The sequence below is a fragment of the Rhinatrema bivittatum genome, chromosome 8 (assembly GCF_901001135.1).
Source record: "Rhinatrema bivittatum chromosome 8, aRhiBiv1.1, whole genome shotgun sequence".
NCBI classification, from domain to species: domain Eukaryota; kingdom Metazoa; phylum Chordata; class Amphibia; order Gymnophiona; family Rhinatrematidae; genus Rhinatrema; species Rhinatrema bivittatum.
In genome coordinates, this window is record NC_042622.1 from 205,618,294 (window position 1) to 205,624,793 (window position 6,500).

Consider the following 6,500-nt stretch of genomic DNA (forward strand, 5'->3'; position numbering starts at 1 on the left):
GCTAGAACATGCGTGCAGACAAATCAACCATCACTGGGTGCTCTCGCATTGAGAAATGTGCTTAAAAGAAAGACAGCAAAGATAGAAAAATTCTGTGTGTGAGGGGAGATGAGGGCAGCCGTGGTAAGGGAAGCAGCATTAACTGTTCCAGACACCGTTCCAAGGGGCACTGTTGTTTTAAACAGCAGCTAAACGGCAAAAAGATTTACCCTTCATCGATTTTCAAATGACTGTTTTGCCACCCCTTCTAAGTTCCTTTTAAAAAGAGATTAAAACTAAAAAAAAATAAAAAAAACCAAACCCCACCACCATGTATGAGGTATGGTGCTCCTCAGCAACGTACCGAAGGATTTAGACTGATGCTCCCACTCCATCAGCCAAAAAGGACCATGATCCATGAATCAATGGCAGATTTTCTCAAATAAAAGGGCATGATTCAGCAGAAAAACGTTAAGGTGGCTGATTTGGCTTTCTGCGTTCAAGTCAAAATACATTTTGACTCAAAGAAAAGGAAAGAGGGGGGAAGTATTTGTTAGCAGCAGCAGATATAAGCCATGTTGTATGAGGAAAGGAGAATGGGAGAGGAGGCTGAGAAGGATCAAATAAAAAAAGATCAGATCTTGTCAATAAGACGACAACATGACTGCTGTAGTAAGACGACAACATGACTGCTGTAGTAAGGACAGTTAAATATTAGTTTTAGCTAGTAAACAATTGATAAATTATCAGTAGTATTGACTACTGGCACATACTAAACCAGTATAGTCTGACAAAGTGTGAATCCACATGACCAGGACAAAACAGGAATGAAGAGATGTAGGGGAGATCAGTAGCACTGGTTGCTGCTTTGACTGGAGAATCTTTGAAGATCTTGATGGAAGACACAGCAATTCTCTCCGGTTCTTTGAAAGTAAGCTGTGACCCCAGAAATAACTCATGCAGCCTCGGGTGCACTATGTCACTTCTAACCCTGGGGTGCATGCATTATTCCAGAGCAACATATATAAGAAAATTATTACTTACCTGCTAATTTTCGTTCCTGTAGTACCATGGATCAGTCCAGACAGTGGGTTATGTCCCCAATCCAGCAGATGGAGTCAGCACAAGCTTTGAGGGGGCGTATCCATATATACTACTACCCCCTCTGCAGGAGTTCAGTATCGAGTATATCAAAGCCAGAGTAGAAACCCCCGAAGGATCAAGTTTGTGGAAACAGATAATGAAAACAATTGTAACCGCAACAAGTAACTGCAAACATCCTACCAACTTGTAGGGAGCTGTGAAAAACAGCGAAAAGAAACGACTGTGAAGACACAGAACACTGCGAGCAAGAAGTAGCGCAGAGCTGAGCAGGATCAAGAACCCAAACGCGGTGGGCGTCTGGACTGATCCATGGTACTACAGGAACGAAAATTAGCAGGTAAGTAATAATTTTCTTTTCCCTGTACGTACCTGGATCAGTCCAGACAGTGGGATGTACCCAAGCTTCCCTAAATCGGGTGGGGTCCTGCGAGGCCTGCTCGGAGAACCTGCTCGCCAAAGTGTCCAGAGACTGAAGAGGCGAGGTGCAGACGATAGTGCCTCGAGAACATGTGTAACGATTTCCAGGTGGCTGCCCTACAAATTTCCTGCGAGGATACCGAGCGAACCTCCGCCCAGGAAGCCGCCTGAGAACGTGTAGAATGCGCTATGATTCCGGGTGGGGGAGTCCGACCCGACCCAATGTAGGAAGCAGCAATGCCGGCCTTCAGCCATCTGGCAATGGTAGACTTCGAGGCCTGAGACCCCTTCTTAGGACCGGCCCAGAGTACGAAGAGATGGTCAGAGGTCCGGAACTCATTTGTAGCCTCCAGATAGAGGCGCAGAGTGCGCTTGACATTCAAGAGACGGAGAGACTTCGGCTCTGAGGAAGAGAAGGACGGCAACTCCACCGTCTGGTTCACATGGAATGCAGAAACCACCTTCGGAAGGAGGGAACGGTGCGAAGCGAAACTCCAGAGTCGGAGAAACTGAGATAGGGCTCTCTACACGACAGAGCCTGCAGCTCCGAGATGCGTCGAGCGGAACAGATGGCCACAAGAAATACAGTCTTGAGAATGAGATCCTTTATCGTTGCGCTGCGCAGCGGCTCGAACGGTGGTCCCGACAGGGAGCGAAGCACAAGGTTAAGACTCCAGGAGGGACAAGGGTCCCGTAACGGAGGACGCATATGCTTGACACCCTTGAGAAAACGAGCAATGTCAGGATACTGTAGAAGAGAGCCCCCATCGCTCAACAGCGAACCAAGGGCGGCCACCTGAACCCGTAGTGAATTATAGGCGAGCCCTTTTTCCACCCCTGCCTGTAGAAACTGAAGGATCTGAGGTACAGAAGCCTTAGCGGGTCTCGTGGCCTGGCTGGTACACCACAGCTCGAACATAGGCCGCCGACGTCGATGTCTTTCGTGCCCGCAATAGCATGGATACTACCGCCTCCGGGTAGCCCCGACGCCGGAGGCGGCGCCTCACAAAAGCCAGGCCGCAAGACAGAAGAGTTCTGCCTGCTCGAAAAATACCGGGCCCTGATGTAGGAGCTGGGGAAGGTGCCCCAGCCTGATTGGCCCGTCGATCACCAGCTGTAGCAGGTCCGCAAACCAGGGTCGCTTGGGCCATTCCGGGGCGACGAAAACCACGGTCCCCTGATGGCTTTCTATTCTGCGGAGCATCCTGCCCACCAGGGGCCATGGTGGAAAAGCGTAGAGCAGAAGATGTGGCGGCCACGGGAGGACCAGGGCATCCACTCCCTCCGCGCCGCGCTCTCTCCGGCGACTGAAGAAGCGTGGAGCCTTGGCGTTGAGAGCAGACGCCATCAGATCCAAGTGGGGGGCCCCCCACCGATGGACGAGAAGTTGCATCGCTTTGTCGGAGAGAGACCACTCTCCGGGGTCCAGCAGTTGACGACTGAGGAAGTCCGCCTGGATGTTGTCCACACCGGCGATGTGCGAGGCTGCTAGCCGGACAAGATGACGCTCCGCCCATTGCATCAGCAGCGCCGCCTCGAGCGCGACCTGCGGGCTGCGCGTGCCTCCTTGTCGGTTGATGTAGGCCACGGTGGTAGCGTTGTCCGATAGGATTCTGACTTCCCGGTTCCGAAGAAGCGGGAGGAAATGTCGCAGAGCTAGCTGGACCGGTCTGGTTTCCAGACGGTTGATTGACCACTTCGCCTCCACCGTGGACCACGTCCCCTGCGTGGCGCTTCGATCGCAGACTGCACCCCAGCCTGCTAGACTGGCATCGGTGGTCACCACCACCCAATTTGGCAGATCGAGGGACACGCCACGGGCCAGGTTCGGCGGATCCAACCACCAGCCCAGACTGTCCCTGGCATTCTGCGGGAGCGGGAGAATCATCTGGTAGTCCTGCGATACTGGTTTCCAACGGGAGAGGAGCGCCCACTGTAAGGTTCTGATGTGCGCGAAAGCCCAAGGTACAAGGTCGATGGTGGACCCCATCACTCCCAGGAGTTGCAGATAGTCCCAGGAGGTGGGCTCTGGTAACGCAGAGAACCGTCGTGTGTGATCCCGCAAGGATTGAGCTTTGTCCTGGCGCAGAAAAACTTTGCCCAGTAGGGTGTCGAAGGTCGCCCCCAAAAAAAACCCAAGCGTTGCGAGGGCATGAGGGAGCTCTTGGAGAAGTTCACTACCCATCCCAGGGAATGTAGAAACCGTACTACTCGAGTCACCGCTGAGCGTCCATGATCGAATGACTTCGCCCGGAGGAGCCAATCGTCCAGATAAGGATGAACCAGGATGCCCTCCTTCCGGAGAGCTGCCGCCACGACTACCATGATCTTGGTGAAGGTGCGCGGCGCCGTCGCCAATCCGAACGGGAGAGCCGTGAACTGAAAATGCTGGTCCAGAATTTTGAAACGAAGGAAACGGTGGTGGTCTGGGCGGATGGGAATGTGCAGGTAGGCCTCCGTTAAGTCCAGGGAGGAGAGGAACTCCCCCCGATGCACCGCCGCAATCACTGACCGGAGCGTTTCCATGCGGAACCGAACGACTCGAAGGGATTTGTTGACTTCCTTGAGGTCTAGGATAGGCCGGAAGGAACTGTCCTTCTTTGGTACGACGAAATAGATGGAATAGTGGTCCGAGCCCACCTCTCTGAAGGGCACGGGCGCAATAGCGCCTATCTCCCGGAGTCTGTCCAGAGTCAGCAGCACCGCTCCTCTCTTGAGGTCCGAGCCACAGGGGGAAAAGATGAACCTTCCCTGCGGGGGGGCGAACAAATTCCAATGCGTAGCCGTGTTTTATGGTATCCAGGACCCACTGGTCCGAGGTGATCCGTGCCCACTCCGCGTAGAAATACGTTAGTCGGTCCCCAATCCTGGGGACAGGGGAGTGGGCGAGACTGGCATCATTGTGAAGACTTGGTATAGGGGTTCCCGGTTCCGGGAGTAGTGCGTGCGGGCCGACGCCTGCGAAAGGAGTGCGACCAGGGCTGAGACCTGGGGGCGGATGACCGGGAGCCCGCCTGTCTGTATCCCCTGTAGCGCCGTTGCGCTCTGGCTCTGGTCCGAGAAGAAGAAAATGCTCTGGATGGTTGAAACCTATCCTCCGGCAGCCGATGAACAGCGTTCTCCCCCAGGGACTTGATGATCTGGTCCAAATCCTCCCCGAAGAGGAACTTGCCCCTGAAGGGAAGAGAGCCCAGACTCGACTTAAGAGGACGTATCAGCCGCCCAATTGCGTAGCCACAGTAGTCGTCGTGCTGCCACTACCGAAACCATGGATCTTGCGAGGACCCGAAAAAGGTCGTACGAGGCGTCCGCCCCATACGCCACTGCGGCTTCTAGCCGATCTGCCTGGGCAGCCTCATCGGACGGCAGGTTCTGAGACGTGAGGAGTGAGACCTCGAAAACCCTGCTTAAGGAAAACTTCCAACTTACGATCCTGTGTGTCCCGCAACGCCGCACCTCCCGTCACTGGGATAGTCGTCCTCTTCGTGACCGCCGACACTGCGGAGTCCACCTTTGGGACCTTGATGAGATCCAGAAATCTTCAGGGAGCGGGTACAGCTTTTCCATAGCCCGGCTGCTCTTCAGGGAGGCCTCCGGGGTGTCCCATTCCCTGGTGAGAAGTTGTAAAAACGAGTCATGAATGGGAAAAGCCCGAGCCCTCGGCCGGAGTGCCGCCAGGACAGGATCTCCCTTCCTTGAAGAAGTGACGACAGCGGGAGCTACTGGGGCAGGCGGGTCTGGTGGCGGATCCAAATCTAATTCTTGGATGATCTGCGGGATGAGGTCGTCCAGCTCTTCCCTCTGGAAGAGGCTTAGGGTACGCGGATCATCCCCCTCCTGCGTGCCGTCCCCTTGTCCCCCGTCCGGGAGGTCAAGTCCATGTCCCGCTGGGTCTGGCACCGCCCCCACTGCCGCGGGCGTGGATCGGACCCGGGTAGGAAGGCGGGAGGCCCCCACTCCCGGAGGGTTGGGGGGGGTCCCACAGGTGCTTCCAGCTCCTGCAGATAAGCGGTATGGATGAGCAGGATAAACTCCGGAGAGAACCCCGGCCTGCTCGGGTGCGCTTCGGGGGCGGCATGGTTCCTGCTCCCTGGCTCTGGGTGCTTGGTTCCTGCACCAAAATCGGGGGAACACCCCCGCTGGTAGAGTCCTCCAGGGATCCGTTCCCCCTTGTGGCCTGCGCCTCAGGACGCTCAGAATGTAAAATGGCCGCCGTTCCCGCCAAAAATGGCGGAGTGGCCGGCCCGCGCCGCCCGGGCAAAAAAGAGAAATCAGTCAGGGACTGTGAGGTACCTTCCCCCCCGGGAAGGCATCGTGCACAGATGCCCTCCCGGGAAATCCGGGACCCCGGGTCTCCGCAGGCCGCACAGCTGGACGGCCGCGGCATCGGGATCGCTGTAGGAGAAAAGAAAAAGCCACGGGGGGGGGGGGGGGGGCCACGCGCACAAAAGCGCCGCTGCGGGGGGGCCCGGTCAGCCCGCACTGCCCGCTGTCCGAAAATAGAGGGTGCCGCGGGGGGGCCTTCCCGGCCACACGACCCGCCCCAGACATCTTTCCCTAAATGGCTCAGCAGCCCATGAGGAGCTGTAAAATGGCCGCGGGTGAGGGAGTAAAGAGCGAAGAGGCCGGCTCCACCGGCTTTCGCGGGCACCGGGGGCTGAGCTGTGAAGGAAAAAACTACAAAGGAAAAACAAACTTACCCCTGGCTGCAACGAGAAATAAACAGCAAGGCCGCAGAGAAGAGACAAGGAAGATAAGCCACTCCCCAGAAGTTGAAAGAACTCTGCCTTTTTTTTTTTTTTTTTTTTTTTAAACTTAATACAAACTTGATACAAACTTGATCCCCAGAAAAAGACAACAACAAGCCATAATCAAGCAAGAAAGTGAAGAAAAAGGAAAAGGAGGGGAAGCCTGATTCCCCTACTCGCATCTGCTGGAGTCAGAAGATACTGAACTCCTGCAGAGGGGGTAGTAGTATATATGGATACGCCCCCTCAAAG